This window comes from Anopheles merus, chromosome 2L (genome assembly GCF_017562075.2).
Source record: "Anopheles merus strain MAF chromosome 2L, AmerM5.1, whole genome shotgun sequence".
NCBI lineage: Eukaryota > Metazoa > Arthropoda > Insecta > Diptera > Culicidae > Anopheles > Anopheles merus.
Window position 1 is genome coordinate 1,486,245 of NC_054083.1, and position 17,947 is coordinate 1,504,191.

A 17,947-nucleotide genomic window follows, 5' to 3' on the forward strand; every position below is an offset into this window, starting at 1 on the left:
TATCAAACCATCCACGAAGTACGCAGCGAGGACTTCGAACGTCTTTCGCGGCACGTAACGGAATTAGGTCGCTTGGACGCTTGGACGCCGTACTGAGCAAGCTCAACGAACGAGATCGCGCGCGACCACGCTCACGAACCCGGCAACGCCAACTGAACCAGGATGCGGTAACACCAAGCGGACACTGCTATTACCACACGCAGTACGGGCAAGCGGCGCGGAACTGTCGCGGCGCGGAACTCCTTCAACAGTCGCCGGCAGGGTAGTAACTCGGCCACTGTTTCCGATTGACGCTTAACCAGGGGCCAACCTCAACAGATACACGTACTTTCGACCCATAGCTATCGTCTCGTAATCACTGATCCAAAAACTAACATCAAATTCTTAATCGATACCGGTGCAGACGTTTCAGTAATCCCTCGACAATCTTTCCTTTGGAACTTCATCATCGCAGACGTGGGGACAGCGATTATTGGAGCCAATTTTCTCCAGCATTTCCATCTGCTCGTGGACTTGCGCAAAAAATGTCTTGTCGACGCCTTAACAAACGTACGTTCTATCGGAGTGCCGAGACAAAACCCGTCAGAACCGACCGTAAAAGTATGTGATTCCACCTCACCGATCGCTACTCTCCTAAAGGAATTTCCCGGGTTAACTGCACTATCCACTCCTGGCACCTTACTGCAGTCCGAAGTGACGCACCGAATCGAAATGACGGGGCAACCAACATTAGTAAGACCTCGCCGATTACCACCCGAAAAGTGAGCAGCTGTCCGCAAAGAGTTCGAATCACTCGTCCAGCTCGGAGTATGCCGCCCCTCGAATAGCAGCTGGGCCAGCCCGTTACATATGACAAAAAAGGCCGACGGCACCTGGCGCCCTTGTGGTGACTACCGTGCCCTAAACGCAAAAACCTTACCCGACCGTTATCTACTACCGTTTTTACAGGACTTCACGATGCATTTGCAAGGCAAGATCATATTTTCTAAGGACGACTTGCACAAAGCATACCACCAGATACCAATTCATCCGGATGATGTAGCGAAGACAGCCATCACGACACCCTTTGGATTTTACGAGTTCACTACCATGCCTTTCGGATTGAGGAACGCAGCGCAGACATTTCAACGCCTTATCCATGATGTCTTACGAGGGCTCGAGTTTGTTTTCCCTATATCGACGATATGATCGTGGCATCAACGTCCGAGGCAGAACACCACGAACACTTACGCCAACTTTTCGAACGACTGGAAAAGCACCAACTAGCCATCAATCCAGCCAAGTGCGAGTTCTACCGGAACGAGATTTCCTTTCTGGGCCATCTGGTCAACGCTTCTGGTATTCGTCCTCTCCCCTATCGAGTCCAAGCCATCAGCGAGCTGCCACAGCCGACGACGATTATGGAGTTGAAGAAGTTCCTCGCCATGGTAAACTACTACCGACGTTTTCTGCCGCACGCCCTGGAAACGCAAGGTATACTTCTCGAGATGACTCCAGGTAACAAAAAGAAGGACAGAACGCCATTAACATGGTCGCTAGAAGCTTCCGAAGCATTCGCACAATGCAAAGAGCAACTGAAATGCGCAACGTTATTGGCACATCCCGTGAAGAACGCCGAACTTTCTCTATGGACCGACGCTTCAGATTTCGCAGCCGGAGCCGTACTTCACCAACGCATCAATGAAGACCTGCAACAGCTAGGCTTCTTCTCGAAACGTCTCGAAAAGGCACAGCAAAAATACTCGACCTACGACCGAGAACTTACCGCCATCTATCTCGCCAGCTTCCACTTCCGATACCAGCTAGAGGGTCGGGAATTCTGTATTTATACAGACCACAAGCCTCTAACCCTCGCCTTCCGACAAACGCACGACAATGCCTCACCGACATCCGTCACATCGCCGAAAAAGACAACGTTACAGCCGATCTGCTCTCCCGTATAGAGACAGTGCATGCGACACCGACCATCGATTATGAGCGATTAGCAGAAGAGCAAGAGCGCGACCCTGAACTTTCCGACATTCTCAGTGGGAAAATTCAGACGGACTTGGTCCTGCTCTACGCCGACTGCCCCGGAGGTATCATCAGACCGTACATCACCAGATCGTTTCGAACACAACTTCTCCACGCCGTACATGATCTCAGTCATCCCAGAGCCCGCGCCACAGCTAGACTAATAACAGAGCGTTTCGTGTGGCTCAACGCAAGGAAGGAATCCCAGGACTTCGCTCGGAACTGCTTAGCCTGCCAGCGCGCTAAGGTAGGAAGGCACGTCAAAAGCCCCTTGATGCCGTACCCTGCAACAACAGCGAGGTTCAGTCGTATCAACGTAGACATCATTGGACCATTTCCCATCAGTAACGGTAACCGATACTGCCTTACGATAATCGACCGATTTACTCGCTGGCCAGAAGCAAAACCGATCCCAGATATCACCGCATCTATCGTCGTATCAGCACTTCTATTCCACTGGATCGCTCGATTCGGAGTTCCGGCGCACGTAACAACGGACCAAGGGAGACATCTCGAATCCTCCTTGTTCAAAGAGTTGACGAAAGCCCTAGGAACGAAACACATCCGTACGACAGCCTATCACCCGCGCGAATGGAATAATCGAGAGGTGGCACCGCACTCGTAAACCAGCAATCACCTGCAAAGACACCGCAAGATGGAGCGAACACCTACCGCTAATACTGCTTGGGCTACGAACCACGTTCAAAAATGACATCAACGCCTCGCCAGCCGAACTTGTGTATGGAACGACGTTGACCATCACTGCAGAATTCTTCATCGCGAAACCGCAAAATGCCCTCGCCGACCAATCCGACTTCGCCAAAACGTTAAGGGAGACAATGAGCAGCATTCGACCACAGAGCACCGCTTGGCATACCAACCGCACAACGTTCGTGCATTCCGATCTGAACAAGTGTACTCACGTGTTCATACGCGACGACACCGTCCGACCTGCACTTACTACACCTTACCACGGTCCATATAAGGTTCTTACACGCAATCCTAAGTCTTTTCCGATACTCCTACGTGGACAGCCAACGCTGGTTTCGGTCGACCGCTTAAAACCAGTGTATGGCGCAGACGAGGAAGCCACTTCGGCCCCGCAGTGCTCGTGGGAAGGGCTAGCGACAACCCTGCGGTCGCCAACAACCGACCACTCGGAAACTCTGCCGTTACCGGACGTCCAGGCAAATTCGGACCGCAGAGACGCCACCGCAGCCTCCAAACCGACGTCGCGCTAACAACCAGTGGGTAATCAGACGACACCCGCACCACCATCGCACCCGACGACATCGAGACAAACCGACCGAGCAACCGTCGACGCCCCACCACCATCCATCCTACGCCGCAACGACCAGATGATATCGACCGGCGTCACCAGGTCTCAGCGGAAGGTCATCATACCTCTACGTTACCGGTGACACCGCTCTAGGAGGGGAGTACTGTAGCGACCAGACCGCCATCTGGCGTTAGAATAATCAAGCGATCGTGACATCCAGGGACAAAAACACCCCGCTGTGCAAAGCGACGGAAGAAATCAAGGCGTTCGGAGAATTTTATCATGCCTTCTTTTTCTCTCCAACGGCAAATTTGTCAAGCAGCTCGTCGAGCTACCCGTCCCTGGCTCCGCCTCATACCCCTCGCCTGAGGGGGCTGTCGAAGGTTTGGATTTGTCGGTGCGTCAGACGGCCAATCGTTGTCAGCCGTCATCCGTGCATTTTCCCACCATAGCGCTATCTCTTTCTCGCGTGTGGTCAATGCTCATGAGGTGCTGTGGCGCTCAAAAAAACCGTTAACAAACATTGCGGCGATGAAGTTGCATTTTCATAAATCAAACCAAAAAAGCGCAATGAGTTCAAACACTGCAATGTAAAATTGACTACGGAATCGCTAGCTCACGCTGGAGGGTTTGCTGTGCAACGCGCAGAACCCTAATGCGCATTAAAATGTTCAGCCCGGCGCTGATTTTCATCAACTTTCCTTTTCGCCGGCATCTAGAACGCAAGCTGATTGTGAAACCGGTATATTGGAAAGTTCACTGGCAGTCCCTGGGGCCTGCCATCGAACTGAACGTGTTAAGCATTAAGCATAACTTTGTTACCCTACGATTTTACTTTCGTATGGTGTAGATTACACAGATATGCTGAGCCGTCTGCGCATGGGTGTGAGCGTGCGTGTGTGTGCAATACTTTCGCCAAATGTGTGTTCTTCCGGAGTGTTATGATCCATCGGTCAAAGAAAAGAAGGTGTTCATGACAGAGGCGGATTAGGGGAATCGGGGGCCCTAGGCGGAAAGACGAGTTGATGCCCGGTATAACCGGGAGGAGGGGGTACTGAGACACATCTCTTGGAAGATTAAACAGTATACTTAAATTGCCGGTGGATGGGGGGTGTGGCCATGGGACCCCTACGATCATCGGTCACAGGCCCTAAAATTATTGCCAGCATAAGGGGGATGGGGGGGCAAATGATTCTCCAGCCACGGGGCCCCAACGACCATCTTTCCGGGGGCCCTTGTCGCTAATACTCTGTCCACTTGGAAACATTCGGCGACAGGCTAGTCCGCCTACCGGTAGATCCGCCGCTAGTTCATGACGGTATTTTTTTTCTATTGTACAGTGCATCCTTCCCCCTGCCCGCAGCGTATGCATCGGGCAGGAGACAGTGTGGCAGTATGCAAGTTGCCCAGTGGATAGGAGCGATCTAGCGGCACCTCATTCCTCACATCTGCATGCCCGTCGTGGGTTCTAACCGCGTATGAACCGTCCGCCGTAGCAAGAGCTGACTATCCGGCTACGTGATACTCAAGTCCTGAAAAGGCCGGTGTGATCGCGTAGGCCATAATGACAATATTAATAATAGTAATAATAATAATAATAATAATCATAATAATAATAATAATAATAACTCCGCACATCTGCATGCCCGTCGTGGGTTCTAATCGCGTATGAACCGTCCGCCGTAGCAAGGGATTAGTCACCGGCTCCGACTACGAGGTACTCAAGTCCTGGATAGGCCGGCATGATCGTGTTGGCTATGATGCCAATAATGATAGTAATAATAATAAAAATAATAATAGTAATAATAATAATAATAATAATAATAAGAACTTAGCATAAAAGTCCACACCCGGGGAAGAATTTGTCTTGACTTAGTAGCTGTCGGGTGTCCCGCGGTGGCGCGACAAATCAACGGAATGCAATCGACCAAAACATGAACCTACCGATCCGAACTCATTCCAAGGCATTGCCGGCCAATCGGCGTCATGATAACGACTACAAACCAACAAGCCACCATATTCTGGATGGACAGGAGTAGCACCATACGCGCACCGTAATAAACAAATCCAGAATCCTCTTTCGTATGAATTCAATTCAAGTTTTGTTTCCACTTGCGTCCGCTAGCTGAATTGGAAAGAAATGTATTACATATCACGCGCACGTTTACTTTGATAGTGTGTCTTTTTAACACCCCCAACAGCAGAACCGATCGCAAAGATCGTGGTGCCAATCCGATAGTTGTGTTGTCTCTCAGGTAGCGAAATCAAAAATGCATGGACTTTGTAGCCGCAGCGGATGAAAATGTACGCATCAGAATCAAATAGTTTTGGGGTTTCCACACGCACGCACGCACACACACACACACACAGACACATACACACACACACACACACACACACACACACGCACGTACGCGTGCACGCACCCGCGAAAGCGCGAACGCAAGCACGCACCAACGAAAGCGCAAACGCAAGCACGCACTCCCCCCCCACCAGACCCCCCCCTCCCCGCACGATCGATTACGGCTACCGTATATGTAAAACGGCTGATTCAGCTTTCTTGTATCGCATCCTCACCAAAGCGATCCCCACCAAACCAAAGCGCCGGGCGGGGTGGGGATCGCGACATGATAGAGTGAACGGTCACTTTCCCCGCGCTGTGTGTGTTCGTGTGTGTGTCGACCCAAAAACTCGAGACAGATTTCGGCACATTACAAAAAAAATATTTTATTGTCATTATACATTGTGCTACATGATGCTTAGAAGGTGGTTGAAGCATCAAACATGTTCAAATTAAATATATTAGATTAGTGTTAGACATTCTCCTACGCTTGTTTTAAATAGGCTTCGTCACCCTCGATTGACAGGGGCATCGAATGGTCTCGTCAGCAGCGGCACGAAATAAAATAAACCATCAATACACCGATAACACTTTAAATCCCAATCCAGCTTCTACCGCATCGCCTCAAGGTCACACACAAATTAATAAATGCTAATACCCACCAATAACAATACACAACCGCAATGCACATATATGTATCAACGCATACACCACAACAGCCAATCAGCAGGCGGCGGAAGGCACGGGCAGAATCTCAAGTATGGCAAGGCATGGCGAGGGAGGGAGAAGAAGCGGACGTAACAAAGGGCGCCAATATTTTTGAATTTTTTGACCGTTTTTTTGCTCTGCCGCCAAAAATGTTTCGTCCATTTCGCCAACAGATGGCGCTAAACCTGCGAAGGCCTGCGCAGGAATCGCTGAAGTCCCGCGCGGGAATCGGGCCTGTTATGAGTTTATAGTATGCCGATATTTTGTATCACGAATAACTTTAATCATAGTAACCTATGATTCACTGTGGTTATAAGTTTTCTATCAAATAAATTCATTCTGTTCCTAACCATACAATACGCTGGTTGTTTGCACTACTGCCAATAGGTTATGGGCACAGAATAGTACGATATTTGAAGCAGTGTAATGTAATTCAATCAAGTGACAAGAAACCGAAGATGAATTCAAGTTCCACTGGATCCTCAAGCGCTGCAGGTAGTAGCATAGTTTCGTCGAATCTTCCTGGCATCGAACGTCTTACCGGTAGAGAAAATTGGGACACTTGGAAGTTTGCGGTACAAACCTTCCTTGAGCTCGAAGATCTCTGGTGCGTGGTAAAGCCGAAAAAGAATGACGACGGGAGCTACGTAGCCGTGGATGCAGGCAAGGATCGCAAGGCAAGAGCAAAAAAAATCCTTCTTCTTGATCCGTTGAATTATGTGCACGTCAAGGAAGCAACGACAGCAAGAGAAGTTTGGGCTAAGTTGGAGAGAGCTTTTGAAGATTCTGGTCTTACTAGAAGAGTTGGACTGCTCCAAAAGCTGATAAAAACGGATTTGTCGTCTTGCGAATCCATGTCCGAATACGTTAACCGCATAATTTCAACGTCGCATCAACTCCACGGAATAGGCTTTGCGATTTCCGAAGAGTGGATTGGAACGCTTCTATTGGCTGGTTTGTCTGAGCAATATCGTCCAATGATAATGGCTTTGGAAAATTCAGGTTTAGCCATTACTGGAGACGTTATCAAAACAAAACTTCTTCAAGAAGTGCCAGCCACATCCACTGAACCAGCGTTTGTTGCAAAAAGGAAAGTTCCTGAAAAAAAATTAAAGAACAGAATCCTCCGAAAGGGTCGAGATGTCGGAAATGTTCCAAGTACGGCCATATAGCAAAGGATTGCTACAGTTCGAAAAAGGAAAATACGTTTTGCACAGTGCTTTCTACTATCGGGACAGCCAACGGTGAAGATTGGTAATTTGACTCGGGAGCTAGTGTTCACATGACACGAAACGCGGAACTCCTACAAAATGTGAAGCCATCAAATGGTACTGTGGTAGCGGCTAACGGCGGTAATATGAAAATCACCGGAACGGGATCGTACATAGCGAAGCCTTCGTGTAGCAACGATGAGATTCCTGTTTGTGATGTTCAAGTATTACCAGACCTATCAGTGAATCTATTGTCCGTCAACCAGATCGTCAGGAAAGGATACATCGTCGTTTTTAACAACGATGGATGCAAAGTGATTGACAAAGGTTGCGATGTCGTAGCTACGGGCAGCCATGAAAACGATCTCTTCAAGCTTCAAGAACGCAAGCAAGGTAAGAAAAATGCTTTGGCGGTTTCATCTACAGGAAGCTTGGAGTTATGGCACCAACAGATGGGACACCTAAACATCAACGGTGTGCGCAGCCTCGCTAACGGATTGGCAGATGGAGTCAATATCGACGAAGAAAGCATGGCCGACTGTAAGGTGTGTCTGATGGGGAAACAGAGTCGCCACCCGTTCAGCATAGAAGGATCGCGTGCGGCTGAGATATTAGATTTAGTTCATTCTGATATCTGCGGGCCGATGGAGATTAAGTCACTAGGTGGAAACCGTTATTTTATTGTCTTTATTGACGATAAATCCCGCCGGATGTGGACATACTTTTTAAAAACTAAATCGGAATCTGAGGTTGCGCAAGTGTTCCAGTATTTTCACGCAATGGTGGAACGGCAATCTGGAAGAAAGCTTAAGGTCCTCCGAACAGATAACGGTAAAGAGTACGTAAATGCTACATTCAAAAAACATCTGAATAAGCACGGAATAGTTCATCAGGAATCCAATGCGTACATCCCGGAACAAAACGGTATGGCGGAACGAGCGAACAGATCGATCGTAGAACGTGCAATGTGCATGCTTTACATGGCTAAGCTTGCAAAACATTTTTGGGCGGAAGCTGTGGCAATGGCTGTATATTTGCTGAATCGTTCCCCAGCCAAAGGCAACGAAGTAACTCCGGAGGAAGCCTGGACAGGAAAGAAACCAAACCTTTCCCATATAAGGATATTTGGAACGCGTGCGATGGTCCTAGTACCAAAACAATATCGAAAAAAATGTGATCCGAAGTCAGAAGAGTGCATTTTCATCGGAATTGACGAACATACCAAAGGGTATCGATTGTTCAATTTGAGGTCCAGAAAAATTGTCATCATCCGGGAAGTGAAATTCATCGATGAAGGTGTCGTTATTCCTTTCGAAGAAAACTCGAACGTAAAAAAGATTATTCTTGTGGAACACGAAGAGACGATTTCTCTTGCACCGAGCATTCCTTCGACTGAAACACCGCCGAGTGAGGAAGATAGCGATAACGATGCCTTCAATGAATTTTCCAATGAGGTTGGAGATATTAGCGAAGATTCCGACGGAACATTGGTTGATTCTGATGATGCTGCTGATAATTCTGTAATCGACGTGACCCCCGTGCTCCCACCGCGACAAGATTCATATCCACCAAGGTCACCGGTGTTGAGGTACAGCGGTCGGGAGCACAGATTGCCAGGCAAGTACAATGATTTTGTTATTTCAACAAAAGGATTGCCTAGTTCCTTTCCTTCTCAGCATGAATCCAACAGTTGCCAAACTAGTGGTTCATGGATAGCGATCCGGAGCCAGGAAGGATTAAACAATGCTGCGGAAACAGAGGAAAGCAGTTCACGAGCAGCTAGAGAATTTAGTGGTATTGCCATGACCGAATCCAACGCCAGGAGGGAAGTTACAGATGACGATCCTGTTAGCCATCAGGATGCTTTGTCGCGTAACGACTCCGAACGATGGAAGGTAGCGATGGAAGAAGAGTACCAGGCGCTGATGGAAAACAACACGTGGAGTTTATCAGAGCTGCCAGAAGGAAGAAAAGCAATTAAGTGCAAATGGGTGTTCAAGACCAAGTATGATGCTGCTGGAAACATCGATCGCTACAAGGCACGGTTAGTGATCAAAGGATTTTCTCAGCGAAAGGGGGTGAACTACAACGAAACCTAATCGCCAGTGGTACGTCACAGTTCACTGAGATACCTTTTTGCGCTCGCTGCTAGACACAATCTTATGGTAGATCAGATGGATGCCATTACCGCTTTTCTCCAAGGTGATCTAGACCAGGAGATATATATGGAGCAACCCCCATGCTTTGAGCAGTATAATAAGCGAACAATGGTGTGCCGCCTAAACAAAGCTTTATACGGGCTAAAACAATCAAGCCGGGTGTGGAATGTGGAATTAGACACAGCGCTCAAGAAGCTAGGCTTGAAGCAATCGAAATACGACACGTGTGTCTACTTCAAGATTGACAAAGGCAATATTTTGTTTGTTGCAATCTATGTGGATGACTTGATGATTTTTTCAAATAACGTGGACATGGAAAATCAATTGAAGGTGCAGTTGAGCAATACGTTCAAAATGAAAGATCTCAGACCAGCAAAAAGTTGTTTAGGGATCCGCATTACGTATTCGGAAGATGGAATAGCGCTGGATCAGGAAGCCTATATTGAAACAGTCTTAGCCAGGTTCAACATGCAAGATTCGAAATCCACGTCCACTCCAATGAACACTGCCATCAAACTTAAGTCGAAAATGTCGCCTCAAACGGAAGAAGAGCTGGAACAAATGGCGAATATACCGTATCAAGAAGCTGTAGGATGCCTGATGTATCTTGCTCAATGTACCAGACCTGACATCCTGTTTGCTGTCAACCAGCTGAGTCGGTACAACACCAACCCCGGATCAAGTCACTGGCAGGCCGTCAAACATTTGATGCGGTATCTCAGAGGGACGTCTTCTATGAAGTTGAAGTATTTCTCATCTGGAGATAATAAGATCGATGGCTATTCAGATGCTGATTGGGCCACTGACACAGATGATCGTAAATCAACAAATTCAAAATCCAAGGAGGAGCGGTTTCTTGGAGTTGCAAACGACAAGCAACTGTGGCGTTATCCACATGTGAGGCAGAGTATATGGCATTATCTGCAGCTGTACAAGAAGCGTCCTGGTGGCAGGGACTCTTAACGCAGTTTGGTAAGCATGACCCAATCAAGTTGGTTTGTGATAATCAAAGTACAATATGTATAGCTAAAAATGGTGTATACACACCAAGAACCAAACATATTGACATTAGACATCATTTTATACGAAATGCGTTGGATCGAAAAATTGTGCAGCTCGATTATGTGAATACCGAAGATCAGGTTGCAGATGGATTAACGAAATCACTACAACGCATTAAATTAGAACGTAACCGGACATTGATGGGTATAACAAAATAATCGGCTTAAGGAGGATGCCGATATTTTGCATCACGAATAACTTTAATCATAGTAACCTATGATTCACTGTGGTTATAAGATTTCTATCAAATAAATTCATTCTGTTCCTAACCATACAATACGCTGGTTGTTTGCACCACTGCCAATAGGTTATGGGCCAAAATCTGCGCTGGCTAGCGCAGATTTTGGTACATTTCCTGCGCAGGAAACTGCTCGAATTTGTGCAGCGGGTAGTTTCGGCTGAAGTCTAGCGTATTTTTTTGCGTATTTTTTGACACAAAACGACGCAAAAAACTACGCTGAAAACCGCTCGAATTTGCGCAGCGGGACGGATATCCGTGGAACGCAGTCACCAGGCACACGAATGTGTCAAAGTGACGTGCGCCGCGTGTCTAGCGCTACACTTCCTGCTGTCAGCGAGCACATTCCTTCTCTTTCCACACCGACTTCGAAGACGAACAGACCTCTTCCTTCGCTCCGCGATCGTAAAAATCCTCAACGCGAACCCATCTCGAATGAACGTGCGCAACCGTTCCGAATATAGTGTAGAATAAAACACCATTGTTATATACTCACGAAACCAAACGCGTTTGCGACATAAAATTAAGGAAAAGATAGATCAGAACAAATAACATATGTTTATATGTTTATATGTTTATTGATTAATCCATCGGGATCTTGAAGATCCTACATGAATGTACTTAAATTAGTGCTTATAGACTATGTAAGGTACATAAATCGATCGGGGAGAACAGGTGCACAAGAATAGAAAATGTATTATGAGAAAAAAATTATTACGTAAGTTGTGTCCTGAGTCTATCTCTAAAAACATTCTGTGGCATTTTGAAATCAAATAAATCAAAGTTATTTATGAAAGTTCGACACATAGCTGACATAGGATCAGACTGGCCAAAACGAGTTCTATAACGAGAGACGGATATGAATTAACGTGTACGTAGATTCCTAGATGGCGCGTTAAATTATATCGTAGCTAATAGAGTAGGAGCATCAATGTGGTGGTTAAGTAGTCCTGATATAAAAAGGCATTTAGCTTACTCACGGCGCATTTTCAACGACTGAATCCCTAAAAGCAGACACCGGGAATTGTATGACGGTAACACATCGCCCTGTCGCCATGGTAAGAGTCTTACAGCATATCTAGTCGCTTTTCTTTGGATGGCCTCGATTCGATTACTCCATTGTTCGGTACAGGGTCACTAACAATACTGCCATATTCTAACACAGATCGAACGTAGGCACAGTAGATGGTTTTTATGGTCATAGGATTACGGAAACCTTGCGTTGATCGAATAATCCAACCCAGTAGTTGGTTCCCTCTAGACACTGTATTCTCTAGGTGATCGTTAAATGTTAAACGTGTGTCGAGAATGATCCCAAGGTCGTGGAATGTATCGGTGCGTTCAACGGATATGTTATCGATCTGGTAGTTAAATCGTGTGCAAGACCGAGAACGGTAAAAAGACAAAACACGACATTTTTCGATACATAACACCATTGCATTATCACGGCACCATATGCTAAACAGGTTGATGGCGCGTTGAAGATTGATGCAGTCATTGGTATCGTTGATAGGAGCGAACAGCTTAACGTCATCGGCAAATAGAAGAAAACGGTGTTTAGCTAGCAATTGCCCTACATCGTTTATATAAAGAATGAAGAACAGCGGGCCCAAATTGCTGCCTTGAGGCACCCCTGAGGTGCCAAGCACCACTCTAGATGTATGATCGTTTACCTTGATCTTGTATGAGCGTTCTGTGAGGTAGGAATGCAACCACTTAACTATTTGTTCCGAAAACCCTAATTTGTGCAATTTGGCGATTAAAATGTCGTGTGAGATGAGGTCGAAAGCAGCTTTGAGATCGGTGTAAATAGCATCCACTTGACCTCCGGAGTCGAGATTCCGTTTGCAGAAACTAACGAATTCAGTGAGGTTCGTTAATGTTGAACGTTTGGGTACGAACCCGTGTTGTTTATCCATAATGTAATTCGATGTAGCGGAGAGCATAGGGCTGTAGAGCAGAAGCTCAAAAGCTTTTGACACCGCACAAAGTGATGTGATACCGCGATAGTTTGAAGCACATGAGCGATCCCCTTTTTTAAATATTGGTACCATCCACGAGGTCTTCCATAAGCGTGGGAAAATACCGGAACTCAGTGACGTGTTGTATATGTTTGTTAATACTGGTGCTCGGGACTGATAGCATTTACTGATGATGAAACTCGGAATGCCATCGGGACCAGAAGCTGTAGATGGTTTAAGGCTTTTGAGGCACTTTTCTACTGTGCGTATATCAAACGTAGGAATGATGTAATCAATCATGTTTAGAAGTGTGTAAGATGTGGCCCTTGAGATCACCGTTTAATCTACAATTGGGGTGGAGAAGGCATCGGAAAATCGTTCAGCAAAAATGTTGCAAATATCTTCGGGTGACGTGCCCACGGAATCATTATATTTGATTGTGATTGGAACTACGTTTGAGCGTCGTCTGCTGTCGATGAAGCGCCAAAATTTTCGGGGATGTCGGAGAAGGTACCTTTCGATTGAAGATATATATTGCTTATATCTTGATCGGTTATACTGACGGTATGCATGTATAGCGTTGTTACGATTTTCCCTAGTGATATTACTGCTCAAAAAACGGTGTCGACTAATGGCTTTGTTTTTGGCTCGTTTGAGGATGATAAGCCTGTTATTACTCCATGCTGGAGAGCGTTTCTGGTGCATAATTGGCGTACAGGATTGTAGAGCATCTTTCATGAAAATCGTAAAGGCATGAACAGCGTCGTCAACAGATGGAAAGTTGGAGCAGTTAAAAGTAGAACCGAATTACCCCCCTAAAACCTCGACGTACTGCTTGACAAATTTGCCTTTGGTGGGAAAAAGATGGCATGAGAAAATTCTCCGAACGCCATGATATCTTCTGCCGCTTTGCACAGCGGGTAGTGTAATTTTGATTTTCACTAGCGCATTGGCGGCGGCTGGCCGAAGCATTTTGACAAACAATTTGGAGCTGATCCAGAAAATATGTTATTTTTCCATATTTTTGTACTTGATTAGGACGAGAAAAGTTTTGTAAAAGGTAGATGCACATGTCCTGCACGCATTACATCCATTTTCGCATCGAAAAACGATGAAAATCATACTTTATTTCGAGATTCGGCACAACCATTCCCTCGATGACCAAAAAAAGCTACTACCAGCAGCCGCCAGATGCGCTAGTGAAAATCGAAATTACACTAGCGAGTGCAGAAAATGTCCCCCGGCCCTTATATTGCACCAGCAGAAAGATTGGTGGTAATACTAAGGTACAGTATCGGACAGAAAGATAGGACCCTGGTTTTTTCAATACAGCATGCACCCGTTGGGCCAGGTTTATGTGTGGTTTGTATGTGTGTGTGCATGTGTGTGTGTGCATGTGTGTGTGTGCGTGCGTGCGTGCGTGCGTGCGTGTGTGTGTGTGTGTGTGTGTGTGTGTGTGTGTGTGTGTGTGTGTGTGTGTGTGTGTGTGTGTGTGTGTGTGTGTGTGTGTGTGTGTGTGTGTGTGTGTGTGTGTGTGTGTGTGTGTGTGTGTGCATGTGTGTGTGTATGTATGTTTGAATGTGTATTGGTGTGTGTGTTTGTTTCACAAGTATGTCGTTTCGGATAGATTTGTTAGTAGTTTTTTTGTGTTTTGGGTTAGGTTTTTGTTGTAATTAGCAGGCCCACCGCCCTCGCGAGCAGTGATCCCTATTCAAAAATGCAATAAGCTCAGTTCTTGATCTTATTGCCGTCGCCCACGATGACATTAATCATGCGTTGACGCATCGACATCACCAGATTCTGGATCGTTTTAGGTGGAATTTTGCTCCACACCTCTTGCATGTGATCGAAGAGTTGATCCAGATCTTCTGGTATGTTTTTACCCAGACTCTTCTTGAATATTTCCCAGAGGTTCTCAATGGGATTGAGATCCGGGCTAAGGGCAGGCCACTTTATTGTTTTGACATTGTTGTCAGCAAGCCAAGTTTGGACAGTCCCGGAAGTATGCTTAGAATCGTTGTCTTGCATAAACATCCAAGACCGAGGAAGGTTTTTCCTACCGTGTGATAGCAAATGAGTATCAAGAATATCTCGATACCCAAACCGATTTAAATTACTGTGGATTCGAACCAACGGACCCATCCCATAGTAGGAGAAGCATCCCCACACCATGAGACTACCACCGCCATGCTTGAAAGTTTTGAAGCAGTACTTCGGATCAAGAGCACAATTAACAGGGCGCCGAACCAACCTGCGTCCGTCCGACCCCTATCGATTGAATTTCGACTCGTCTGACCACAAAACCCTGCGCCAATCCTCTTCATCGAAGAACATGTGCTCAATTGCAAATAGCACCCGTGCGTTTTTATGCGCAGGTGTTAAATTTGGCACTTTGCGTGGCACTCGCGCGAGTAGCCCGGCACTGACCAATCTTCGCTGAACTGTTCTCGGCGTCACCGCCAATTTCAGTCTGCCTCGGATCTCTGGTGCTGAGCTAAACGGATGTTTCTTCGATATGTTTACGATCTTACGGTCTCCCTCCGCCGTGGTCTTCCGAGGACGTCCGGGTGACTTGCGCGTTCGCCACAAAAGTGCGCGATCGTTCCATCACGAACTCGATCGTTCTGCACTTAATGCCAGCAGCCGCCATTCGCTTAATGATATGGCGCTGATAATCGGTACAATGTTTACCTCGACCCATTGTAATAAAAATTGCTTGCTTAGACCGTCAAGAACACACTGGTTAAAAACTTGGACACGACTGATGCCGTGCACTGCCTGCGTTCTGCTTTTAAACGTGATGAATCACATCGTTGTCGAGCAGCAAAAAAGCGTATGGATAAAAACTATCTATGAGTAAGCGAGTGAGCATCTACCCATTCAAAACCAGAACAGAATACTGCCGCGCTCATGAAACAAAACGCCCATTGAAAAGAACACCTGCGCGGTTGCTCAATGCACACAAAAAGTTTCCCATGCGCACACAACGTTCAACGCAGAGATGCACGCAGGCCTTTCAATGGCGTGCATTGGCGAAACACCTGTGAGGGAATGCCGAGTTCATTGCTATTGTGCGCGTTTCCATTTCGCACCGCTGTCGCAATCACATTCATGAAACAGCACACCTGCGTTCTCGTCCGAAGAACATTCGCTGCTATCGATGCAAACTTTAGCTTTTATCCAAGTGTGAACGCACGCTGTTTCACATGATAACACACATAATCAGAACCCGCTGCGCAAAGCGACGGAAGAAATCATGGCGTTCGGAGAATTTTATCATGCCATCTTTTTCCCTCCAACGGCAAATTTGTCAAGCAGCTCGTCGAGCTACCCGTCCCTGGCTCCGCCTCGTACCCCTCGCCTGAGCACGCTGTCGAAGGTTTGGATGTGTTGGTGCGTCAGACAGCCAATCGCTGTCAGCCGTCGTCCGTGCTCATTCCTTCCATAGCGCTATCTCTTTCTCACTTGTGGTCAATGCTCATGAGTTGCTGTGGCGCTTAAAAAAGCTGTTAACAAACATTGCGGCAATGTAGTTGCATTTTCACAAATCAAACTAAAAAAGTGCAATGAGTTCAAACGCTGCAATGTAAAAATGACTAAGGAATCGCTAACTAACGCTGGAGGGTTTGCTGTGCAACGCGCTGAATCCTAATTCGCATTAACACGTTCATCCCGGCGCTGATTTTCATCAACTTTCCTTTCCACCAGCACCTAGAACGCAGGCTGGAAAGTTCACTGGCAGGAACTGGGGCCTGCCATCGATCTGAACGTGTTAAGCATTAAGCATAACTTTGTTACACTAAGCTTTTGCTTTCGTATGTTGTAGATTACACAGATATGCTGAGCCGTCTGCACAAGGGTATGAGCGTACGTTTGTGTGCAAAACTGTCGCCAAATGTGTTTTTTTCCGAAATGTTATGATCCATCGGTTAAAGAAAGGAAAGTGTTCATGTAAGGCGGAAAGACGAATTGAGGCCCCTGTCAATGGTAACTGATGACAGGGAGGAGGGGGTAGTGGCACACAGCTGTTGGGAGATTGAACAGTATACTTAAATTGCCGGCGGGAAGGGGGGTGGCCATGGGACCTCTACGATCATCGGTCACAGGCCCTAAAATTGTAGTCGCCATGGGGGGAGGTGAGGTGCAAATGGTTTTCTCCAGCCACGGAGCCCTAAAGACCATCTTTCCGGGGGCCCTTGTCGCTAATAATCTGTCCACTTGTAGACATACGGCATACTACAGACTAGAGATCTTCGCTGACCACCTAGTCCGCCTACCGTTAGGTCTGCCGCTGGTTCATGGCCGTGTTTTTTTATCGTGGAGGTGCATCCTTCCCCTTGCCTGCAGCGTATGCATCGAGCAGGAGACAGTGTGGCAGTATGCAAGTTGCACGCTGGATAGGAGCGGTCCCGCGGCACCGCCATCATTCCGCACATCTGCATGCCCGTCGTGGGTTCTAACCGCGTATGAACCGTCCGCCGTAGCAAGGGGTGACTATCCGGCTACGTGGTACTCAAGTCCTGAAAAGGCCGGCATGATCGCGTAGGCCATTACGCCAATAATAATAATAATTATAATAATAAGAAGAAGAAGAACTTAGCATAGCAGTCCACACTCGGGGAAGGTTTTTGTTTTGACTTTGGTGCTGCCGGGTCTACCGCTGTGGCGCGACAAATGCACGGAATGCACTTGACCAAAACATGAACCTACCGATCCGAACCCATTCCAAGGCAATGCCGGTCAATCGGCGTCATGATACCGACTCTAAGCCAACAACCCACCAGATTCGTGACGGACATGTGCAGCACCATACGCGCACCATAATAATAAACAAATCCAGAATCCTCTTTTGTATGAATTCAATTCAAAATGTTGTTTCCACTTGGGTCCGCTAGCTGAATTAGAAATGAATGTGCAACAAATCACACGCACGTTTGCTTAGATCGTGTGTCTTTTTAATACCCCCAACAGCATA